Source organism: Chiloscyllium plagiosum, unplaced genomic scaffold (assembly GCF_037043375.1).
Source record: "Chiloscyllium plagiosum isolate Xiang-an unplaced genomic scaffold, Cpla_swu_hap1 HiC_scaffold_6, whole genome shotgun sequence".
NCBI lineage: Eukaryota > Metazoa > Chordata > Chondrichthyes > Orectolobiformes > Hemiscylliidae > Chiloscyllium > Chiloscyllium plagiosum.
This window is the reverse complement of record NW_028270144.1, coordinates 2179091-2205819: the sequence shown is the minus strand read 5'-3', so window position 1 is coordinate 2205819 and position 26729 is coordinate 2179091. Positions and strand designations below refer to the sequence as shown.

Genomic DNA, 26729 nt, shown 5'->3' with positions numbered 1-26729 from the left:
ATTATCACTTCATTTTAAAATAAAAAGTGTTAAGTGAAGATGACACCAAGGTTTTTGTACTTTACGAGGGCCAGGGATTTTTTTTTTTAAACTTATTCTTTCCACAGATCCGATATAAACTCTATTTGTAGTCAATAAAACAGTAATATGGAATGAAACCAAAAAAAATGTCCTATCTTGCTCAAGAGTGGATGCAGCAATCAGTGTTTACAGAATTCAAGCTGTATACTCAAAATGTCTGGGCAATCACAGAACCCCTGCAACGCGGAGACGAGCCAATCGAGTCCTGCACCAACCCTCCAAAGAACATCCCACCCAGACTCCACTAACCTAGCCCTGTGACCCTGCAAATTTCGCATGGCTAACCCAGCAAGCCTGCACTATCCCTGAAGCCAATCCACTTAACGTGCACATTCTTGGACTGTGGGAGGAAACCCACGCAGATATGGGGAGGAACGTGCATAATCCATTCAGGGAGGAACGTGCATATTCCACTCGGGGAGAATGTGCAGAGGCCGAGCAATGAGCCTAGTTTTGTATGCTAGATCAGCTATTTTGTACTTAAAGATGCTGGGAGTTTAATTTCAAAACAAAACACAATGTCTACATTGACGAAATCAAAATGCCAACGTGCCCTAACTGACATCAGTAACCTTGTGAGACGAAGCTGCTCCTTTAACAAGTTTACACGGTCCTTGGCTTCCCGTCCCCAGAGAGGTCATAAATGACACACACAAACATCTGGGGCAATTTGATAATAGCTAACAGATACTGCCTCAGACAGAGGCTTTCAAGTTTAAAAAAGCCACTTGTACAACGAAAGGTGTGTGGCCAGTTTTCCCAGCTCAGCTTTTCTCTGGCTTAGTTTTTTTTTTAAAAAGTAGTAGTGTGAAGAAATGCTGCTGGACCCAAAGAAGCAGATTCAGACTGATGCTCTCTCTCTGACTTCTATCCTCTAAGAATCAGTGTTTGATTTTACCTTTTGTGCCAAGGGGTGTTTAGGGGGATTGTTGCAATATTTAGAACAGCGTCATTAAGTTGGGATGATCTGTTAGGTTTTCAGAGATGTTAAGTTATTCAGTATTCTGTTTTCTATTGTTTGAGCTTCATTCAGTAATCTTGTAAATAAATTCTGTTTTGTTTAAAACTAAGTGGTTTGACCAGCTGATTCTCTCCTGGAATATTCACTTGATACCCACTTAAAATAGCTAGCAAAGTTAGGGTCTGGGCTACCTTCTTGAAATGTTTTGAGGGGTCTAGCCTGGTCCGTAACACCTTGTCGTGGTGGTTGGGAGTTTGCCCTTATTCAAATCCATTGTTGTGGAAATAAATGCATTAAGACATTTTAAGAAGCTAGCTTAACAAATACCAGCTGAAACCAAACACGGAAATAAGAAAACAAGAAATTAAGGACAGCACAGTGACCACACAAAACAGAATGGTTGGATCATTACTGGATAAAAATGAACATTTCAAGCACTGGAGTTACACGAACTGAGTATACAGCCAAGTACGTAATGTATGAGCCTTGTTGATACTTTCTTCTTATCATACCATTACTGTACGTTGCATGGAATTGGCTGGACCTCATTTTGTGTTGCACATTCTATTTCAGTAAATTATTCATACTAAGATTGTTACTGAACTTATACAGATGCTAACAATAAAAAGTGGCACATTACAGAAATGCAAATAAGGAGGACAGGCTAAGTATCAAGGATTTGCTTTCTTTGGGAAAAGCTATCAAAATTATCTAGTTCAAGGTTTCACAAATGACAAAGGAAATAGCATATTGATCCAGGTTAAATTATGCACTCCACGTGAGTCCAGTTTGAGATGGCATATTGAACGCTAGCATATTTATAGACATATTGTGCTAGGATCAGCTACCTAAACACAAAAGGGACTAAAATCAACTTTCCCAGTCTGTGGACTCAATTATATACTGCCAAGGTTTTCCATATCAATGCATTTATTACAAATTAAAACTGGTTAGCAGTAAGCAAACAGGAGCTAAGAAAGAAAAGTCAGATAGAGCTTTTTGATTAAAATGGACCAGAATTATAGATTAATTTACAAGACGAGGTCTTTGACATAAACGATCCTAATGGATTAAAAGCTTTCAAAGAACAAGAGCAAAGAGCATTACAGCGCAGGAACCCAGCAAGACTGCACCGACAAAATCTTTCTAAACTAAAAGCTTTTGCCTCTACTTGGTCCGTATCTCTCTATTCTGTCCTTATTCACATATTTGTAAAGATGCCTCAAAAGTAGCTATTTCTAACCAACTCCACTGGCAGCACACTCCAGGCACTTACAACCCTCTGTGCAAAAGAAATTTATGTCTCTCATCTCCTTTAAACGTACCCCTTTTTACCTTAAAGTCATGGTCCCCAGTAATTGATGTTTCTACCCTGATGAAAAAGGCTCCAACTATCAATTCCTCTCAATTTTGTGAACTTCAATTATGTCACCCCTCAAGCCTTGATGTTCAAGTGAAAACAAACCAAGTTTGGCCAGTCTCTCCTGAAAACTAATAGCTTCCAAACAAGGTAACATCCTGATAAACTGTTACCATGTCCTCTCCAAAGCCTCGACATCCCTCTGCTAACATGATGATCAGAAACTTTCAAAAATGAACAGTGAATAAAAAAATCCTCAAATAATGATGGACGTTAGAAAAGTGGAAGTAATGCAGAAAATTAAACATGGCTCACTGGTGAATATTAAATAAACTTAATTGACAACTAAAACAGTGACTCATTTGGCATTTGCTATACACTTTAGTAATACTACCATTTGAGGACAACTGGGCTAGATTTTCAGGGAAGTATAGAGTCAGAGATGTACAGCACGGAAACAGACCCTTCGGTCCAACTTGTCCATGCCAAATCTGACATGTTAAAAACCAAAAAACTAGAGGGCATAGGTTTAAGGTGAGAGGGGACAAATTTAAAAGGGAACTAAAGGGCAACCTTTTCATGCAGAGGGTGATGCGTGTATGCTATGAGCTGCCAGAGAAATTGGTGGAGGCTGGTACAATTAAAACATTTAAAAAGGCACCTGGATGGGTACACGAATAGGAAGGGTTTGGAGCGATACAGGCCAAATGCTGACAAATGGGACATGATCAGGTTAAGATGTCTGGTCGGCATGGACAAGTTGGACCGAAAGGTCTGTTTCTGTGCTGTACAACTCAGAGCTCTGTATTTCAGACAAGTGATTCTAATTGTATTCTTACAGTTATGGAAACCACACATTTTTCATTGCAGACAGCTGCCATCTTCTGAAATGGAATCACAGACAACTACTGTCAAACATCGAATGCATAAGATAAATTAGGTTTGGGTGCCAAATGGGGTAGGGTGTAGGATACCAAGTGGGTAAGTAATAGGGTGCCAAGAAGTATGATGCAAGTGATGCAGTTTTTAGGATATATTAGCAGATTGTGTTTGGTGTGAGAAAAGGACAGTGAGGGGATAGGTGGGGTGGAGTTTAATATAGGGCAGGGCTAAATACATGTTGAAGACAGTGTGGTGCTGAAAAAGCACAGCTGGTCAGGCAGCGGAGGACAGGAGAGTCATTGTGTCGAGCAGAAGCTCTTCATCAGGACAAATTCCTGATGAAAAGCTTAAAGCTCAAAATGTCGACTCTCATACTCCTCGGATGCTACCTGATCAGCTGTGCTTTTCCAGCATATTTTTTGACTCTGATCTCCAGCATCTACAGTCCTCACTTTTTCCAGGGTTAGAGACACATCAGCTAAATAGTTCCTCAGGAGTTAGATTATGCATTTAGTTTGATTTTTTGAGTAGTTATTTACTTCATATCATTGAAATCTCCACATTCTGATTTGAATGGATATATTCAGAGGAACTTCCCAGGCAGCTCCTTCAGAGACTGGTACAGTGGGTTTCCACATATCACTATGCAACTCCCATCTACCTTGGTCAAATGGTTGTTTGGACATTAGAAAATCTGAGCCATTATTTCTAGTGTGATGTAAGCCGAGTGACTTGCATACATTTTAATATAATTTAGGTTGGATTCGAATAACATGGATTTTTGTGTGCCTGATGAAGTTTAGTGATTAACTTAAAACAATTTCAGTGACCATGATATCCATTTTAAATATAAAGTTAAGAGTGTGTGTTTGAGTATTTCTGGTATTAACAGGATTGCATTTTCATTGGGAAAGTTTTAGGAAGTAATGAAAGCAAACTTGCGCATTAGGCTTTCAGTTAAGGCAGCCAAAGATTGATTTATTGATTTGATTTCTTTTGATTAGGTTTAAAACATCTGGGTTTTAGCTGGCAGTTTTGCACAAGTCTTGGTTGAAACTGGATGCTTAGAACAGTTGCTTCTAATGAAAGAAGATGGCTCAAAGTTGTTAAGATTCAGATTAGTTCAGTCCAAGATGCTTATTTTTAAAGTTCCAGACCAAAGGTGTTTAGGTAAAACACAAAGGGTTATTTGAAGTTGAGAAAATCTAAACTCAATTGTAAGAGGATTCAAGGAAAAGATAATCAGATTCTCAAGACCAGGCAATTATAGTCACAGATAAGTCAAATCCTGTGTGTGATAAATGTGATAATTCTTGCTTTGGCGTTTAAGCATTGTAAAGAAGTGTTGCTGGAATGAATAGGATAATAATTTACTGTGTATTGCAGAATCATTAAAATTTATTCTATGTAAATGGTTTATTGCAGTTTATAAGAATATTATACAGAAGAAATAATGGTTTATTAAAACCAAATCTGCAGCATTGCAAGCTACTTAAAGAATCACTAATTAATCTCTTTGTGGAGTTCATTAATTAAGATTTTCCAGGTAAGAGGTAATGCCTGCCCACTGGCACTCAACACCTGAGTCTTTTTAAAGCAGGTGCAAGTCAGGGGCTCTTGTGCACATTAGTTGCTTCCCCACCTATGAGCCAGGAAGCCTAAATTCAAGTCTCACCTGTTCTGGAAATGTCATAACAAATCTAAACAGGTTGCTTAAAAAGATCCATAAAGCAGACCCAGGTCAGGGGCTCTTCTGGTGCAATGGTATGTTCCTATCTCTGACCCAGGACAGCCAGGGTTCATGTTCTACCTGCTTCAGAAGTTTGTGATAACATCTATGAATGGATTATTTAAAAGAATCTGCTATGTCTGTTGTGCCCCACTTTAATTTATAAAAAGGTGGGCCCTGGAAGGTTCTCTTATGGTGCAGTGGCTCAGTTGCACCTGCCCTAGAGATGTGTAATACCACCTCTGGGCAGGTTAATTAGAAAATATCCATAAGGCCAACAGAGATGTGGGTTCAAGTCCTACCTACTCCAGAGTGTGCAATTCATTCTCTGAACAGGTTAATTAGAAAACATCTATAAAGCTGATCCAGTTTTGATTTAAACTCTCCCCCCTCCCTTACTTTTGATGGTTTGCATTGTCCTTAATGGACTTTGCATGTAAATATCCAATTGTTTACAAGGGTGATTTACTGGTGGCACTTAGTAGTTAAAAATAAAAACGTCCTGATGATTGGTAATGGAAAAACAATATTCAATCGATGGTAAGATCACTTAGAGTCGGAGAGATGTACAGCATGGAAACAGACGCTTCGGTCCATGCTGACCAGATATCCCAACGCAATCTAGTCCCACCTGCCAGCACCCAGACCAAATCCCTCCAAACCCTTCCTATTCATATACCCATCCAAATGCTCCAGCCTCCACCACTTCCTCTGGCAGCTCATTCCATACCCGTACCACCCTCTGTGTGAAAAAGATGCCCCTTTGGTCTCTTTATATTTCTTCCCCCTCACCCTAAACCTATGCCCTCTAGTTCTGGACCCCCCAACCCCAGGGAAAAGACTTTTCCTATTTACCCTATCCATGATCTTCATAATTTTGTAAACCTCTGTAAGGTCACCCCTCAGCCTCCGACGCTCCAGAGAGAACAACCCCAGCCTGTTCAGCCTCTCCCTATAGCTCAAATTCTCCAACCCTGGCAACATCCTTGTAAATCTCCTCTGAACCCATTCAAGTTTCACAACATCTTTCTGATAGAAAGGAGATCAGAACTGCACACAATATTCCAACAGTGGCCTAACCAATGTCCTGCACAGCCGCAACACGACATCCCAACTCCTGTGCTCAATACTCTGACCAATAAAGGAAAGCATACCAAACGCCTTCTTCACTATCCTATCTACCCGAGACTCCACTTTCAAGGAGCTATGAACCTGCACTCCAAGGTCTCTTTGTTCAGCAACACTCCCTAGGACCTTACCATTAAGTGTATAAGGAGAAAGTGAGGACTGCAGATGCTGGAGACTAGAGTTGAAAAACATGCTGGAAAAAACACAGCAGGCCAGGCAGCATCCGAGGAGGAGAATAGACGTTTCGGGCATAAGCCCTTCTTCAGGAATGAGGCTGGTGTCAAGCAGGCTGAGATAAAAGGTGGGGGGGGGGGGGGGGCGCTGGGAATACGATCGGTGAAAGGAGGAGAGGGTGAGGGTGATAGGCCAGAGAGAGGGTGGGGACGGAGAGGTCGGGAAGAAGATTGCAGGTCAAGAGGGCGGTGCTGAATCCAGGGGTTGGGACTGAGATAAGGTGGGGGAAGGGGAAATGAGGAAGCTGGAGAAATCTACATCCCCGGATTCAGCACCGCCCTCTTGACCTGCAATCTTCTTCCCGACCTCTCCATCCCCACTCTCTCTCCGGCCTATCACCCTCACCTCCTTCCACCTATCATATCCCCAGCACCCCTTCCCCCAAATTCCCTCCCCCCTACCTTTTATCTCAGCACGCTTGGCACACCAGCCTCATTCCTGAAGAAGGGCTTATGCCCGAAACGTCAATTCTCCTGCTCCTCGGATGCTGCCTGGCCTGCTGCGTTTTTCCAGCACCACATTTTTCAACATTAAGTGTATAAGTCCGGCTAAGATTTGCTTTCCCAAAATGCAGCACCTCGCATTTATCGGAATTAACCTCCATCTGCCACTTTTCAGCCCATTGCTCATCTGGTCAAGATCCTGTTGTAATCTATGGAACCTTCTTCGCTGTCTTCTACACCTCCAATTTTGGTGTCATCTGCAAGCTTACTAACTGTACCTCTTATGCTCACATCCAAATCATGTATGTAAATGACAAAAAGTAGAGGACCCAGCACCAATCCTTGAGGCACTCCACTGGTCACAGGCCTCCAGTCTGAAAAAACCCTCCACCACCAGCCTCTCTTCTACCTTTGAGCCAGTTCGGTATCCAAATGGCTAGTTCTCCCTGTAATTCCATGAGATCTAGCCTTGCTTATCAGTCTCCCATTGGGAACCTTGTTGAACGTCTTACTGCAGTCCATATAGATCACATCTACCGCTCTGCCCTCAATCTTCTTTGTTACTTCTTCAGAAAACTCAATCAAGTTTGTGAGACATGATTTCCCACGCACAAAGCCTTGTTGACTATCCCTTATCAGTCCTTGCCTTTCCAAATACATGTACATGTGGTCCCTCAGGATTCCCTCCAATAATTTGCCCACCACTGAGGTCAGGCTCACTGGTCTATAGTTCCCTGGCTTGTCCTTACCACCCTTCTTAAACAGTGGTAACACATTTTCCAACCTCCAGTCTTCCGCCACCTCACCTGTGACTATCGATGATACAAATATCTCAGCAAGAGGCCCAGAAATCACATCTCTAGCTTCCCACAGAGTTCTCAGGTACACCTGATCAGGTCCTGGGGAATTATCCACCTTTACCTTCTGGATATAAAACAGAAGCAGACCCAAGGATCAGTCTTTAGAATTGTCTGCCCTTGTGTGCAACTAGCCTATGTAAGCCCCTATTAGTTGCTCTGTTTTGGTGTTCAACAAACAATGTTCCTTTCCAGTCTGGCTTCCTCAGTTATTACAAATCGGCATAAAGAGGGAATTTCATAGAATCCCCACAGAATGGAAGCAAGGCATTTGACCAAACAAGTCCTCACTGACCCTCTGACAAGTAACACTCCCAGAGCCATTCCCCTACCCTATTACTCAAATTTACCCCTGATTTAATGCATCTACACATCCCCGAACACCATGGGCAATTTAGCACGGTCAGTTTACCTAACCTGCACATCTTTGGACAGTGGGCGGAAACCAGAGCACCTGGAGGAAAGCCACGCAGACAGGTGGACAATGTGCAAACTCCACACAGATAGTAGCCAAAGGCTGGAATCTAACCCAGGTTCCTGGTGCGGAGGCAGCAGCACTAACCACTGAGCCACTATGCCAGGATATTATTTAATTTTGTTATTCCAATACTGTGCACACCTTAGCTAATAGAAAACAAACCTTAAAAGTCAAGTTTTCTCTCATGTTAATCTGAAGGTGTCGATTCAGATTGGTACATTTCTCAGTTGCCAACATTGCTTGGTACCTGTCCAAATGCCCTTTCTTTATAAGGACGCCTGTAGAGCATCAACTGTAGTTTACAATGAAATGTGCTAGAGTAGAGCCTGGTCCAGTTGGTAAGTGATCTCCATATGTACACACTTATAAAATCACTGGTTAGTGGATGATACAAATCTATTTAAATTTCTTCAGCTTTCTTGCTAGTCCACTTTGTTTTATCTTGAGGCTCATTTTCACGTCAAAAAAAGTCACAGATCTTCAATAATCAATAAATCTGCAAATATTGGCGAGAGTTATCCAAAAGTTATTTGCTCCAAAGCAAAGAAAGGGGTTAATGGAAGAGTACAACAGACCTTCCAAAACTAGAAGTAATAATTAAGCCAGCTCAGTGATCTTGGTTATTTTAAGTAAATATCCAATTAGATTTCAATGGTATCCAGCAGAGATAACTGTAAAATATTTAGTTTAAAACAAGTAATATTCTAGTAAATGCTATCTAAAAGAAAAATAATCTTTTCAGCCATGCATCATTGTTGGGAACCTCTACCTGATGCAACAGAGGTTGAAAAAAAACTTCTCATACTATTTTCTGTGAAAGGATACTCGCTCAATTCAAAGCTAAAGGAAATTAACATTAGCTCGCTGAATGAATAAGAAACTACAAGATTAACTGATTACTCATTAAAAGATAATGCGTCAGATTGGATTGGAGTTGTTGGATGAAAATAGTGAGATGCACCTTGCTCCAAACGTTCTCAAGTCTACACGAATAATCTGGATTCAGGAGCTAGATGCAAAATTAGCCAACTTGCACAATGCTAAGCAATTCAAAAGCATAAAACAAATCAGAGAATGCAGATCAACTTTAATGTTGAAAAGTCCGAAAGTACCTCATATTGGAAGGATACATAAGACCATAAGACATAGGAGTGGAAGTAAGGCCATTCTGCCCATCGAGTCCACTCCGCCATTCAATCATGGCTGATGCGCATTTCAGCTCCACTTACCAGCGTTCTCCCCGTAGCCCTTAATTCCTCGAGACAACAAGAATCTATCAATCTCGGCCTTGAAGACATTTAGCGTCCCGGCTTCCACAGCACTCCGTGGCAATGAATTCCACAGGCCCACCACTCTCTGGCTGAAGTAATGTCTCCGCATTTCTGTTCTGAAATGACCCCCTCTAATTCTAAGGCTGTGTCCACAGGTCCTAGTCTCCTCGTTTAACTGAAACAATTTCCTAGCATCCACCTTTTCCAAGCCATGTATTATTTTGTACGTCTCTACTAAGTCTCCCCTTAATCTTCTAAACTCCAACGAATACAATCCCAGTATCCTCAGCCGTTCCTCATATGTTAGACCTGTCATTCCAGGGATCATCCGTGTGAATCTCTGCTGGACACGTTCCAGTGCCAGTATGTCCTTCCTGAGGTGTGGGGACCAAAACTGGACACAGTACTCCAAATGGGGCCTAACCAGAGCTTTATAAAGTCTTAGTAGTACATCTCTGCTTTTATATTCCAACCCTCTTGAGATAAGAAACAACATTGCATTCGCTTTCTTAATCACGGACTCAACCTGTATGTTTACCTTTAGAGAATCCTAGCACTCCCAGATCCCTTTGTGCTTTGGCTTTATTAATTTTCTCACCATTTAGAAAGTAGTCTATGCTTTTATTCTTTTTGCCAAAGTGCAAGACCTCGCACTTGCTCACGTTAAATTCCATCAGCCATTTCCTGGACCACTCTCCCAACCTGTCGAGATCCTTCTGTAGCCTCCCCACTTCCTCAGTACTACCTGCCTCTCCACCTAACTTCGTATCATCGGCAAACTTCGCTAGAATGCCCCCGGTTCCCTCATCCAAATCATTAATATATAATGCGAACAGCTGTGGCCCCAGCACCGAACCCTGCGGGACACCGCTCGTCACCGGCTGCCATTCTGAAAAAGAACCTTTTATCCCAACTCTCTGCCTTCTGTTAGACAGCCAATCCTCAATCCATCCCAGCAGCTCACCTCGAACACCATGGGCCCTCACCATGCTCAGCAGCCTCCCGTGTGGCACCTTATCAAAGGCCTTTTGAAAGTCTAGATAGACCACATCCACTGGGTTTCCCTGGTCTAACCTACTTGTTACCTCTTCAAAAAATTCCAACAGGTTTGTCAGGCATGACCTCCCTTTACTAAATCCATGTTGACTTGTTCTAATCAGACTCTGCTCTTCCAAGAATTTAGAAACCTCATCCTTAATGATGGATTCTAGAATTTTACCAACTGCTGAAATTGGTCAATTAACCTGAAGACCGTCTTACGAAAGCACAAATTAGGACACCATTTAATAAAATCAGACCTGATTTGTCAGTACTTTGAACTCTATATTCACATCAATTCTCTTGCCTATCAAACATAGCAGTCAGGGCTATTGTTCTCTACAGCAAACAGCACAAGCCCAGGTGGCTGCATTGTCTGCCTCACAAAAACGTTCAGAATATCTTTAGTCTGGAGGAATTCCTGCAACCAAGCAGCCATAATCCATCAGTTTCAATGACTTGGGTAAAAATTAGGAGAGATTCTGCCGAGGGAGTACAAGATTATAAAGGCAGACTGTTGTAAGAGAATTGGTTCATGGGACATTGGTACCCAAACTGAAGGAAGTGAGATCTCAAGTGAGGTGGCATAAATGCAAACTACATAAGCAGGGCAAGCCTGCGCAGTGGTCACAAACAAGGGGTAGAATTGAAGCCAAGGAGCAAAATTGTGAGAGGAGAAATGGTCAAGGAATGGCAGGAAAGGACAAAAAAAAACTAATTACAATGTGATGCAACTGAAATGATGCAGTTGCATGACACTAACCTTTTACTATAAATTCTCTGTTTTATGATCCTGCTCCACAGCTACCTGATAAAGGAGCAGCACTCAAAAAGCTAGTGCTTCCAAATAAACTAGGACTATAATGTAGTGCTGTGTGATTTTTAACTTTGTATACCTTAGTCCAACACTGGCCCCTCCAAATAATGGCGAGAGAGCACGAGAGAGAGGTTGTACTTTGCATTTAGTCACACTTACTAAGCAACTAACAACAGAAGGCAAGAGTTGAGCAAATCTGGCCTAGCAGTTTTCACCCTCCGAAAACAAAACTGTACAACAAGGAAACTGGCCCTTCAGTCCACAGGCACAGTTGCTTAGTGATTAGTACGGCTGCTTCACACAATCAGGGACCTGGGTTTGATTCTGCCCTCGGGCAACAGTTTGTATGGAGCTTGCACATTACCACAGCACGTGGATGCGTTTCCTCTGGATACCCGTTTCTTCCCACAGTCCAAAGATGCATAGGTTAGGTGGATGGACCATGAGAAATGCAGGGTTACAGGGATAGGGTATGGTGGTGTTCTCAGTGGATACTCTGTGGAAGGTCAGTGTGCACTTGATAGGCCGAATGGCCTGCTTCCACACTAAGAATTCTATGTTGTGCCAAACATGCCGCCAAATTAAACTAATCCCTTCTGCCTGCTCTTGGTCCATATCCCTCTATGCCTTGTATATCCATGTCCTTATGCAATGCCCCCATCGTATCTGCCTCTACCACTTTTAAAAAAAACTTGCCCCCTCTCACTATAAATGTATGTCTCCTAGTTTCAGGCATTTCAACTCTGGGGAAAAGACGAACCGTCAACACTATCTATGCATCTCAATCTTAGAGACTTCTATTAAGTCTCCCTTCAGCTTCCACCACTCCAGAGAAAACGAGTTTTTCTAGCCTCTCCTTATAGCTCACAACCTCTAATCCCGGCAACATCCTGGTAATTGCTTCTGAAACTTCTCTAAAACTTGCACATCCGTCTTATAAAGTGGCAACCAAATCTGAACACAATACACTCAGTGGGGCATAACCAAAGTCTTACAAAGCTGCAACATGGCAAAACCTGCGCCCACACCTCACCTCAGTCCAAGGCTCCGAAGGAGCATTCCAAGTTCAGCAGGGATTCACTTGTACATCCTCCAACCTCTTCTATTGCATCCAGTACTCTCGATGTGGTCTTCTTTACACTGAGGAGACAGAATAAACTAGCGGAACAGCTCAGGGAAAATCTCTGGTCTGTACGCACCAACCAACCCCACCTTCCTGTGGTCATCCAGTTCAACTCCCCCTCCCACTTCCCTGATGACATCCATTCGGGGCGTCTCCACTGCTTACACGAGGCCACCTGCAAACTGGAGGAATACCTCATTGTCCACCTCGGCACCCTACAAACATGTGGCATGAACATTCAATTCACCAATTTCCAGATCTCCCCACAGCCCCCCACCCAGATGCGCCCTCTTGACCTGACCTACCTGTCGATCTTCCTTCCCACCTATCCACTCTGCAATTCCCAGTCTATCACAAACACGTGCTACATTTTCTCAACTATCCAATTCCATTTACCTCTCCCCTAGCCTTCCCCCCCATTTATTTCCCGGCCCCCTTACCCAGTCCTGAAAGGTTATGCCCAAAACATTGAGTATCTTGCTTCTTGGATGGTGCCTGACCTACCATGCTTTCTTCAGCGCCATGATTTTTCAACTCTGACTCTCCAGCATCCGCAGTCCTCACTTTGTCTTGGTTGCACTAAATAATATCAAAACCAAAAGAACTGCAGATGTTGTAGATCAGAAGTAAGGACAGTAATTACTGGAAAAGCTCAGCAGGTCTGGCAGCAGTTATGGAGAGAAAACAGTTTAACGTTTCTGCTCCAGTGACCCCTCAGAATTTGGTACTAAACAGTGTTATTTGAGGTCAGAGTCTGAAGACTTATTGGCTTTGTCTTCCCTTCAACTGCCTGTCTTTCCTTCCACCGCCTGTCTTTAGCCCAAACTCAGTTTGACATTAAACCACATGATAAAAGATGAGAACAGCAACGCAATTCACTGCTGCCACAGTTTTATTTTGGAAATGAAGGTCAAGAAACAGACTGGGGATTTTACGTAAAAGACAGTGATTCAAACAAACTTCAGTAATTTTTGGATAAAAGCAAATTACGGCGGATGCTGGAATCTGAAACCAAAAGAGAAAATGCTGGAAAATCTCAGCAGATCTGGCAGCATCTCATTCCCCAATACCTCCCTATTTCTCCCCTTTTTTAGCTTTGACAAAGGGTCAGTTAGACTTGAAACGTCAGCTCTTTTCTCTCCTTACAGATGCTGCCAGACCTGCTGAGATTTTCCAGCATTTTCTCTTTTGGTTTCAGTAATTTTTGTACAGCTTTAAGACCGGCTAATGGTTAGTAAAGCCACACAGCTGAACAAAAATCTCCTTCAGAGAACCTATCAAAGCACCCAGACTAATCAAACTTTTAGTAAGTTTGTAAGCAGCAATTGCAATAAAAACAAACTTGTAGCAAAACAAGTAAATCCAAATCAGTACCCATGAAGAGGCTAACTCCTGAATACCTGAACTGAATTGGATTCTTGAAAAAGGGGCAAAACTTTTTGTTCTCAAAGATAGGTACAGGGGCACCAACAATGGGTTAGCAAACTTCTGAACTATTTCTTCAAAGAGAATATTAACAGCAAGACAATTCTTTAGGTTCAGACTCAAGAATACTGTCAAACAAGGAATAAAAATTACTACAAGACAAAGCAAAAGCCCTAATAGTCAGGTTAATGAACTCTACTGAATATGTATAGGGTATAAGCAGACAGGGAAAGAGTTAAGTTGTGTGAAATAAGAGGTTCAGCTGAGCATGACTCAGATCAGATAAGAACTTGCAGTGAACAATGGGGGGCTGGAAAATGGGTTAAAAAGGTGGAAAAGCATTATGTAGAGCCATTTAACAATATCAGAAACAGTCTGTAAGGTCAGTTTAACAAGGTGAGAAGTATTCATTATGTGAAGCCATTTATTCATTGCGTAACTGCACATGGCTTAATCCTTACTACCGACACTCCCTGATTGTGACAGTCACCTAATCAATATGTACGTTGCCTTGTCTGGATGCTCCTCTCTGTAAAATGACCTTATAATTAAGAAACTGCTCTTCCAGAGAAGACCATGAACTCATGTCCCTACACACATAGGCGATCATTCTCTCTCTCCAGGGGCCAGAATAAAGGTGAAGGAGGTAAAACTATACTGTGTCTCTGGGCATTGTTTCGACAGTTGGGGGAGCGAAACTGCAACAATGGTTTGAACAAATGTGACTTCCAACACATTTAAGTTAAAGGTCACAACACCAGATTACAGTCCGACAGGTTTATTTGGAAGCACTACCTTTTGGAGTGCAGCTCCTTCATCAGACCACCTGATGGAATGGCGCTCTAAAAGCTAGTGCTTCCAAATAAACCTGCTGGACTGTAACCTGGTGTTGTACGATTTTTAACTTTGTCCACTCCAGTCCAACACTGGCACCTCCAAGTCATTCTATCACATTGTCAAACCTCAATTGTTGGGACAATTGTATAACCTGAGGTTCCTTTATTAGCTCCTGTACTGGCGAGACCTGCTTAAACAGGACCTGCAGCATTCCCTCTGGGTTTTCTTAGCAGCAGACGGGGCCTCCAAAAACTGAGATGGAAGACATGACAGGCACACCAATGTCAATCACCACGCACAGAATATCAAAAGGTCTGCAATTTCAAGTGAACATTTCCCTCTTGTCCCTGATCTCACACCAATTTTGGATAACTGCCTTCTGTCAGGAAACTTTACCCCGCCCTGATGTCTGCAACTCAGATCCAAAGCTGCTTGAGCTGCAAACTCTGTAGTAGCAACACATCAATCTGCATCTCCATGGTATTTTGTTCGATTTATTAATCACTCTTGTATTCCTATTCTTTACACTTTATTGTTGTTCCTTTCTCTATAAACCCCCATGTACCCGTGGGGGATACATTCCAGGATCTATTGCCGAAGCCTGAAACTGTGGATATGAGCGAACCCATGCATTCAGTGGAAAATTAACCTTCCCAGCAGCCTCCTAGTCCCTGGTTCTCTATACGTTCAGAGCACAGTAAGCCACAGGTAACTGAAACCGCGTAAATTAGTTCCCGGATACAGGGGTTGCCAGGTATTTAATTTCATATTTAAGAAAAGAGAAAACAAGAGCAATCTGACTAGAAACTAAAAGCCTTAACATACTTTACTTTAAAAATTGAAATGCTCCCCAATCCAAACCAAGCATAAGCAACCAAGTACCTTTTTCCTTTCTCTGCTTAACGCGTCGAGTTGCTTCACTCTCACGTTGTAACATTCTTAACCTTCCCAGAGACGGAGCAAGTAGCCTTCTATGGTGACAAAATATTCTTACACCTTTTTACCAAATCATATCTCAGAAACTATCTCACCAAATCTGATTAGAAAAATTAAATGAGTATTGGTCTGCCTCTGCAGCAACAGGGTGTATTTTTATGGGGTGTGGTGCTCCTCAACACCCTCCCCCACCATCTCACCCTGATTTAAAGGGAAAGCCCATTAAAAAAACTGGTATTCCAGCAGCCAACATTATTTGGCTGGCATTCACCTGGTGTAGGACAAGAGTTTCACTTCCATTTATACACAGATGTCCCATCTCAGAAACTGACCAATAAGATTGGCCAGCAGCTCTGGACATTAATTTAGATAAATAAGAGGTGTTGAATTTTGGGAAAGCAAATCTTAGGATGTATACACATAATGGTAAGGTCCTAGGAGTGTTGCTGAATAAGGAGACCTTGGAGTGCAGGTTCACAGTTCTTGAAAGCGGAGTCGCAGGTAGATAGGATAGTGAAGGCGGCATTTTGTATGCTTTCCTTTATTGGGCAGAGTATTGAGTACAAGAGTTGGGAGGTCATATTGTGGCTGTACAGGACATTGATTAGGCCACAGTTGGAATATTGCGAGCAATTCTGGTCTCCTTCCTATCGGAAAAATTTTGCGAAACTTGAAATGTTTCAGAAAAGATTTACAAGGATGTTGCCAGGAATCAAGGATTTAAGCTATTGGGAGGGGTTGAATAGGCTAGGGCTGTTTTCCCTGGAGCATCGGAGGCTGAAGGGTGACCTTATAAAGGTTTATAAAATAATGAGGGGCATGGACAGAATAAATACACAAAGTCTCTTCCCGGAGATGCCTGCCTGCCTCTGTGTGCACGCCCGCGGGGTTGGGAATGGGGTCCACAACTAGAGGGCATAGGTTTAGGGTGAGAGGAGAAAGATATAAAAGATACCTAAGGGGCAACGTTTTCATGCAGAGGGTGGTACGTGTATGGAATGAGCTGTCAGAGGAAGTGGTGGAAGCTGGTACAATTGCAATATTTAAAAGGCATCTGAATGGGTACACAAATAGAAAGGGTTTGAAGGGATATGGGCCAGGTGCTGGCAGGTGGGACTAGATTGGGTTGGGATATCTGGTCGGCATGGACGGGTTGAACCGAAGGATCGGTTTCTGTGCTGTACACCTCTATGTAGTCCCAGCAGACCCTGGACTGACTGCTGAGAATGAGTGTTTGTTCCAAACAAGGTATTTTAGTTAAAGAAAATCACATGACACCAGCAAGCTTCCAAATAAACCTGGTGTCATGTGATTTCTAATTTTGTCCACCCTAGTCCAACACTGGCACCTCCACATCAGGGTATTTTAGTTTAGCATTCCCACATTAGATATTGAGTATCATAAGAAATTGGGCATGAATAATGCAGAATTGAAGAACCCAGACATTTATTGTCACTATTTTGCAAACATTTTACATTCCTCAGACACAAATATCTGCAATATTAAGCCATTAGGTTTCGAGGAGAGCATGACTTGGGCCTCCTTCTGCTGAAGGTAATCTTACAGCCAGGGTCATAGGATATATTTAAGTAACCGTTAATTTTTCCACACGATCTTCAATATGCCCAAAGGACAAGCAGACCACCCGAGGACTCCACAACCCTGTGAAATGGGACAGTTTCAGCACGAGTGGGAAGGTGGTATAGGCCAGCCACACAATGTGTTTTACAATTCCCACCCCAACTTCAAAAAGTTGCCTCCCCCTCAAAATTAATTTGGCCTAAGGCATCAAAAGCCCTGGATTTAATGTGTACAAAGTTAATTTTCTAATGGTGTGGAGATGAAATACTCCATCTTAAAGATCTGTTTCCCAGCTTCCCCATTTACAAAAAGCCACAGTGCATAATTCAAATCAGTCAACAAAATTAACTTTGTTCTAATGAGTAGAAATAGAGTACATTGTCATCAACAGGTCACCCATGAAAATCAGATTTAAGACTAAAGATGATTGATATCTGCTCAACTATTGCACAAATTAGATATCACAGAGTTGGCTGCATTTTTTTGCACTTCAATAGTCCTTGTCCACATGTTGTTTGTCAAAGACTCATAACAACTTGCAAACAGTCTTTTTCAAAAGGAAGGAAATAGTATGATGCACAATACAGTCAAACTTGTTCAACTGGTGTCACTACCCTCGTTCAAATTTATGCTGTGCTTTGAAAAGTAGCAGCAGAAAGCTGAACCCTCCCCACCTAAAACAAAAGAGAAGCAATTCAGGGAAATTTGAAAAAAGAACATGGCATAAGAAGATAATGGTCTCAACTTCTACCAAACTGCCTGTAGGCAGGATGATTAACCAAAATGACTGGCAATATCCAGAATGTTTAGTGACTTTGTGAAACAAAGTCAGACAATACCCTCCAGCAGGATACTAAAAATAACTCCAAATTTCGAACATCTGTGAGAAAGACATGATACATGTAGGTCGGTAGATCTTACTGCCATATACCTGTACTTTGTTCCAGGGCAACTTTAAACTTTCCACTTATTCCACTGATTTGACTGACATTACGGACAACATTTTCAGCTATAATAGTTGGTTCAGGGGTTGGAGTCAGATGGAGGGAAAGGAAAATAAATTCAATTGTTAGCATTCAGAGGAGGATTAAATAGAAAAGTGGCACCTTAAATGTGGGTGTTCCTTTACAGTGAATGTGTCCATCAGTGTTTGAGATTTAGATTTTGCTTGATTATGTAGTCAGAGATTGCCTACAATTTTTTAAATATCTGTTAGGCTTTTATTTGGAACTCCCTTAACTTTTCTCCCACTCAGTTACTTGTGAGTAAACTATATCAGCTTTCGTTTTAACTGGGGAGTAAAAGACAATCAATCACAATCAACAGAAAATAGAAATTAGAACACACTATTTGAAAACAAGACTGTCTTGGTAAGGTTTGAATGTACAAATCGACATCAACTTCCTGATTCTCACGTTGAGCTGTGCAGGTCATAGTCACAGAGTCGTAGAGATATACAGCATGGAAACAGACCCTTCGGTCCAACTCGTTCAAGCCAATCAGACATCCTAACCTAATCTAGTCCCATTTGCCAGAGTTGGACCATATCCCTCGAAACCCTTCCTTTTCATATACCCATTCAGATGCCTTTTAAATGTTACAATTGTACCACCCTCCACTACTTTCTCTGGCAGCTCATTCCATACACTCACCACCCTGTGTAAAAAGGTTGCCCCTCAGGTCCCTTTTTACATCTTTCCCCTCTCACCCGAAACCTATGCCCTCTAGTTCAAGACTTTGCCTATTTATTCTATCCATGCCTCTTTATTTTATAAACTTCTAAGGTCACTCCTCAGCCTCCACACTCCAGGGAAAACAGTCCCAGCCTATTCAGCCTCTATAGCTCAAATCCTAGCAATATCCTTGTAAACCTTTTCTGAATCCTTTCAACAACATCTTTCTGATAGAAAGGAGACCAGAATTGCACGCAATATTCCAAAAGTGGACTAACCAATGTCCTGTACAGCTGCAACATGACCTCCCAATTCCTATATTCAATACTCTGACCATTAAAAGGAAAGCAGACCAAATACCTTCTTCACTATCCTATCTACCGATGACTCGACATTCAAGGAACTATGAACCTGCACTCCAAGGTCTCTTTGTTCAGAAACACTCTTCAAGACCTTACCATTAAGTGTATACATCCTGCTCTGATTTGCTTTTCCAAAATGCAGCAGCTCACATTTATCTAAATTAAGCTCCATCTGCCACTCCTCAGCCCATTGGCCCATCTGATCAAAATCCCATTGTACTGAGGTAACCATCTTTGCTGTCCACTACATCGCCAATTTTGGTGTCATCTGCAAACTTACTAACTATACCTCTTATGTTCACATCCAAATCATTGATATAAATGACGAAAAAGTAGTGGACCCAGCACCATCCTTGTGGTCATAGGTCTCCAGTCTGATATCTGATTTCCTCCATTACCACAGTGAGCATCAGTTGACTGATTCCAAATGAGTCAAATCCAAACTATAATCTGGAGTGATGTTCCAGTGTGAGGCTTCAAATTAGCTGCATTATCCTGAAATCAAAGGTTCACCAGTCTTCAGTGACTCAAGTGGATCCAGATTTCAGTGTCAAAAGTGTAGTGCTGGAAAAGCACAGCAGGTCAGGCTGCATCGAGGAGCAGGAGAATCAATGTTTCGGCCATAAGCCCTTCATCAGGAATGAGACTTGTGGGTCGGGCCTGAGGGGGGCATAGGGTTTGGGATTGGGATTGGAAGGTAGCTGGGAAAGCAATCGGTGGATGAGGTGAGGGAGAAGGTGACAGGTCAGAGGGGACAGTGATGGATGTGTCTGGACAGCGGTGTAGTCTTGGGGGAGGGGGGGGGGAATGGGTGTGGCTGCAGGGTCCCAAGGCAGAATAGGAGACGTTCTTCCTCCAGGCATCAGGTGGTAACGGTTTGGTAGTGGAGGCGACCCAGGAACTGCATGCCCTTGACAAAGTAGAAGGGGGAGTTGAAGTGTTCAGCCACGGGGCGGCGGGGCTGGTGGGTATCCCAGAGATGTTCTCTGAAACGATCCGCAAGGCAGCGTCCTGTCTCTCCGATGTACAGGAGACCACAATGGGTGCAACAGATGCAGTAGATGACACTGGTAAAGGTACAGGTTAATTTCTGACAGATGTGGAAGCATGCCTCCCTTGGGGCTTTGGACAGTGAGCTGGTAGATTTGTTCTCAGACATTTCATCACCATGCGAGGTAACATCAGTGGGCCTCTGATGAAGCGCTGGCATTGTATCCCACTTGCTATCTGTGTGTCTTAGTGTTCTGGTGGGTTATATCACTTCTGGTTCTTTTTCTGAGAGGCTGCTAAATGAGGTCCACTTTTGTTAATGGAATTCCAGTTTGAATGCCAGGCCCCTAAGCACCATGGTAGCTCACAAACCTACCACCACACTAAAACACCACCTGATTTATTTAAAAGGACCCTGTAAAAACAACCAGTAGAACAAATGTCATAAACAAAATACCCTTCAAAGACTGCAACAAACATTACATTGAACAGATGGGAAGAAAACTACCCACTAAAATACACGACCAATACTTGTATCCATATACAGACAAAGAGGGACACCAGTTCAACTGCGACAATACACCCATCCTGGGACAGGCTGAACAAAGTCTCGCACAGGAATTCCTAGAGGTCTGGCGTTCAAACTGGAACTCCATTAACAAACATATTGATTTGGACCCCATTTACTAACACCTCAGAAAAAAGGAAGTGATATCACCCGCCACAACAGACCAAGACTCAAATGTATAAATAAATTTTGAAAATATCCTTTCATGGGAAGTGGGCATCACTGGCTAAGGTGACATTTCTTATCAATCTTTAATTGTCCTGAAGGAGGTAGTGATGAGCTGTCTTCTTGACTCAGTCTATGGGGAATGTTAGGGCTGCTACATAGCAATTAGTGAAAAAAGTTTCCCCCTTGTTGCAGATAGTCATTACTTGACAATTGTGTGGTGTGAATGTTACTTTCCAGTCACATGATGAAAGGGGTCTGATTTATGCATACATTAAATCATTTTTAAGGTTTGGATTTTAAAACACTGATATAAGTAATTAGATCAGATAGGTTTTTTACATAATGGTGACCTACTCCGGTAAGGATGCTACAGGGTAAGGATACCTGGACTGTTAACCTAAGATTATTGGTATTGTGTTCCATCCTGCTGCTGGGACAGGATATGCGTAGGGAATAATGATGGTGGGTCTGCAGGCCAGCTCTCCCAATTTTGGGACAATTTCCAGATATAATAACTTTGCAGGATCAACAGGGCCAGGTTTATCACTATCATTTCTGGTGCTTGGTTGATGCTAAAAGACCCATCTGGGTTCATTTCTTCACAGACATTTTTCCAATTGTAGCACTCTCACTGCTGAGCCACTATAGTAACTGCAATTAGCATTCATTTCAAGAAGCCTAAAAATAAGGGATGTATCATTGAGGCTGTATTTGGCTCTGGTCAGACCGCATTTGGAATATTGAGCAGTTTTGGGATTATTATCTGATGAAGGATATGCTGACATTGGAGGGGTCCAGAGGAGGTTTACAGAACGATGCTGGGGATAAAGGGCTTGTGATAAGAGTGGTTGAAATCTTTGGAAGTGTATTCAATGGATTTTAGAAGATTGAGGGGGAATCTCACTAAAACTAACAGAGACACCTGTATAGAAAGGATGTGGAGAAAACGTTTCCACTAGCAGGAGAGACTAAGACTTGAGGGCACAGCTTCAGAGTGAAGGGATAACGCTTTGCATGTGAGGTGAGAAGGAATTTCTTCAGCTAAAGGTGATGAATATGTGGAACTCTCTGCCGCGGAAAGTTGTGGAAGCAAAGCCATTTGGGTGTGTTTAAGACAAACAGGGACAGACCTTAACTATTAAGGGTTATGGGGGAAATGGCATGGGAATGGGGTTGAGAAACATAGCCATGATGAAATGCTAGAGCAGACTCAAGGGCTGAATGGCCTAATTTTGCTCCTATATCTTAAGGTCATGAGTTCAACAGGACAAAGGGAACACTTTCCCATGCATGTAGCCTCCCCCAACTGGTAAGACAATATATCATCTCCCAAGTCAGACAGCACTCTGACTCACTGCTCCATCAGCTTCACCAAGTCAAAACAATCAGATTTCTTCACCACAAAGTTTCTAGTAGCTTATTCAAATCATTAAAAACTGCTTTTTATATTTAAAGTTGGCTTACGTTTACGCAGTCCAATCTCTTACTTTTATCAAACAGCTCAATGCCTGCCTTCCTGCGCTATGAAAAAGTATTTATTCTTCAATTAAAAAGGTTCAAATGACTGACAACACCACCACTTTGTGAATGCACAACCAAAGTAAGTAATACGCTTGGACAGGTAATCCAGAGCCCCAGGCCAATATTCTATGAGATGACCAGAAGTCCTTGACAGGAGCTAATGGAATTTAAATTCAATAAAAAAAATTCTTAAAAATACTTTTCAAAAGAAATTAAAACTAAAATCTAGTCTAATGGTAACTATGAAACCAATTGCCATAAAAATCCCATCTGAGACAAGAATGCCTGTTAGGGTAGGAAATTTGTCACCCTTATGTGGTCTGACCTACATGTGACCCCAGATCCGCAACAATGCAGTGGACTCTTCATTGCTCTCAGAGTAATTGGGGATGGGCAATAAATGCTGGACCACCCAGCAATGCCCACATCTCATGGAAGGGTAAAGAGAAACAAAGGAATTCGGAATGAAAGCAGTGAATTTGCATACACCAAGATCCCACATAAAGCAAAGCAATTCATGAGCAGCAAAAGCTATTTATGTTCTGTTGGCTGAGGGACATGTATTGGCAAGGACCAATGTTCCCTCAAATTTCTCTTGAAGAGACCTTAGAGTTGTGTGCGCAGCAGCTTCGAGGAAAGTGGGAGTCTGTTCAATCATCGGTAAGTGTGGAACTTCCAATTGACTGCGGAGCCTTGAGGCAATATTGGCTAGTACACTAGGGAAATCTTTCTTGCTCTCCCCAAAAAAGAATGAACTGCTGCAACAGTAGTCGCGATTCAATTAACCCCTGAAAGATCCATATCTTGACTCTAGTTACATTTCTTCCAAACAATGAACATCATATCCAATAAAAATCAGTTTGCGTTTTGAAGTATCCAAATGATTCAGCCTCAAGACTGCGTGGATGCAGAGTTCCAGATTTACTCTATTCTTTGAGAAAGGTTATAATCATCCTTGAACAGTTTAGCTCTTTCAAAAAAAGTCATGTCCCTTGTTCTAGACTAACTCAAGGGGAAAGTGTTTCATGTTATCAAGCAAACCTTTTCCTTTAACCTTATTAAACACTACCATTAACCCTGTATTGTTATATGACTCAAAAAATGTGTAGATAATTAAGCCCCACCATTAGTGTTAACATAGATTCATGGCTTATGCCACATTGTTACAATGGAGCAATGCAAGGAGGTAAGGACTAAAATCTACCTTAGTCAGTACAGATATTAAACTGTGCTGTTTGTAACGTTCCCTTCTTCAGATTCTTACACGCTTGATGCAACTGCAATATGGCAACTTCTATTAACAGCCACGATTTAGTTCAGCAATTACTAGCTTTTGGAGGACCACTTAACACTCTTCCCGATGATGGCAGAGCATGTCAAGCAAGGCTCCCCGAACAAGAGAACCAGCCTCCCTTTATACAGGGTTTTAAATCAGTCAGTCATGTGCACTAGACACCAGCCATGTCACTCCCTCATTCCTTTCTTTTATCATTCCATGATAACCAACTAAATGGGGCTGAAAAAGGCACAACCAGCTTATTCATAAGAATCTGACAGCCCGTATTCAAGTTGTGACACAATGCAATGATTAGAATAAGAATTACTAGTCCATGAAGCAGATAGGAGACCCAGGGTCCTCCCACATGGAAAAAAAGAGTTCAATAATAAAGTTCTTAAATCTACAGACCTTAGTGACCACTCCACGCCCTCCATGTTAAGTGGAAACGAGCCAGTTATCTAAATCATCAGTAAAGTCCAAACTGAAAACTAAATACAGTCTGCCCTCAGGGATCACTCCATGAAGAAATCTGAATTAGAGTCATAGATGTACAGCATGGAAACGGACCCTTCGGTCCAACCCGTCCATGCTGACCAGATATCCCAACCCAATCTAGGGCCGTCTTGGATAAGGGCAGTTAAATACTTAACAATACTGACGAGACTTCCATTCTTGCAGTGATGCTTTAGATGGAGGATACCAGTGCATCTGAGCGTGAAGAGCAGCAGCTGCAGTAGCAGGATAAGTGAATGCAGTATGTGGAATGGCAGGGGTCTGTTCTGTTGTGTACAGTGGATAGGGGACCTAGGCCTTTGGAGATACAGGGAAAAGTGCTGTTCCTGCAAGGTCATGGGGCCCAGTGCAATGAATTGTGCTCCCAAGGCAGGGTGCATATTTGTGGGGTTAGGTGTAACTGTCAGTTTGCTTTTGGCCATGTTTGTGTTCGTCTCTGCAAATTCCAAATAAAGAATCTGAGGATTTTCGGGATCAAATCGAATGCTATTTAATGCATTCTTTGCTGCTCTGCTATCAAATGTAACAAAGCCAACTGGCCATTTTGATGTTAGCTTGATCAGTGAACCTTCATATTCCTTAAATGGTTGAAAGAGAAGATAAAGCTCACATGATTTAATATCCAAAGGAGGGCTACTGACAAAAAGTGTACAGACCACCTCTTCACACTTGTTAGCTTCATCACTTTTAGTGCTCATGACTGGGGAGCTGACTGAATCCATTGTGTATCCCTACACCAGGCAGGTGAAATGTGGCTTGGTGGTGAGTGCACAATGGGTAACATTAGACAATAAAGACTTTTCTTATATCCTTGAAAACTTTGCTTGGTTGTTTCCGCAAAGTCACTTGATTTCCTGTAGACAGTAGGTATACCACAACAGATATTAGACTGTTGGCTTCAGCTGCAAGGAATCACATAGCAAAGCCCTTAAAACTCCAGAATGTCAAAAGTGCAAAAACTTACAGTATTTCCAGGTGGCCCTTAAATACATGCATCCCCAATACTACATTCGGTAATTAAAGTCTAGTCTGTGCAGCCCCCTCTCAATTTAACACTTTCAACCCATTGTCCTTGCCAATCTGTAGTGCACTCTCTCCTAGGTAACAAATTCATAGATAGCAGCAAAGCAATTTCCTAAAAACAGTTAAATGCAGATTAGTATAATCCAATCCCCTATCAAAAGATTCCATGATGCTTTCACAGCCATTTCCACATAATCCCAAAGGCAAGGAGGATCCAAGATCTTTTGGCAACTGCAGTGCGTGACAGGTAGTAATGTTATTATGGAGCAAAGATAGGAGATAGGCTCTGACAACTACATCAACAAGTGCAGGACTGACCTGTCCTGCTTGTTCTATTCCATACCACATCTTGATCAACTGAGATAAGTGGCTTCTTCAGCACAGACTGTAGCATTCCAGGTGAGATCAAATGAAAGCTCGAACAAGAGTTATACTTAAACACAATTTTCACCTCTCTGGATTTTAGCCCTCTCAACATTAAGGTCAGCATCCTATTAGCTTTTAAAATTTTTCCATATGAAAAATAACTCCTAATTTGCACCTGGACTCTACAATCCATTTGCTCATCCACAGATTCTAGTTGCCCGATCATTAGGCCAACCTAAACATTTCCGAAAGGTCTAATGTGAGATCTCATTTTTCCTACCTTGAATCTCTTCTGCCCATTCACTTAAACTTTCAATGACCATCGACACCCATCTCTTCTATTCATTATATCACTCAATTCTAACTCTCTAAACAGTCCACGCAAGACTGTCAAAAGGTTCCAAGGCAAAGTCTGGAGGGCTGCAGGGTCCCTAGGCGGAAAATGAGGGGCTGTTCCTCCAGCTTGCACTGAGCTCACTAGGACACTGCAGCAAGCCCGAGTCAAACGTTGGCCAGGGATGGTGTGTTACAGTAGCAGGCAACCAGAAGCTCAGTATTTTTAGCAGTCACAACATATATGTTCTGTGAAGCAGTCACTTAGTCTACATTTCATTTCCCCATTGTAGAGTGGATCACATTGTGCAGATGAATGCAGTAGACTAGAATGTGAGAAGTGCAGGTAAAATGCTGCTTCACCAAATGTATGTTTGGGCCCTTTGATACGAAGGAGGGAGGAGGTAAACAGTCAGGTGTTACAGCTTCAGCAGCTGTGGGGTGGAGAAGAGTTAACAGTGAAGGGAAAGTGGACCAGGCTATCCCGAGGGAACGTTCCCTGCAGAAGGGAGGGGAGGGGAAGGTGTGTCAGTGGTGGCAGCAAAAGCAGCTGATGATCTTCTGGATGCTGATGGAATGATAGGTAAGGACAAGGGAATCCTTATCGCTTTTGCAGAATGGAAGAGCGGGGGAGAGGGCAGTGGTGCAAGTGATGGGTCGGACCCAGTTGAGGGCTCTGTCAACAATTGAGTCCAATCCATCTCCCACACTTATGCCCTCACCCTTTCTCTTCCCTCCAGCAACAGTGATAG

At 42.3% G+C, this 26729-nt stretch overlaps 1 protein-coding gene and 1 pseudogene across 2 annotated transcripts in view; both read right to left on the bottom strand.

Annotated features, from left to right (window-relative positions):
- The window catches only part of yap1 (Yes1 associated transcriptional regulator), a 131299-nt gene that overhangs the window by 92147 nt on the left and 12423 nt on the right, over nucleotides 1-26729 (bottom strand). The gene's annotated exons all lie outside the window — the stretch shown is intronic.
- Nucleotides 23606-26444, bottom strand: LOC148149697 (RNA-binding protein with multiple splicing 2 pseudogene; annotated as a pseudogene).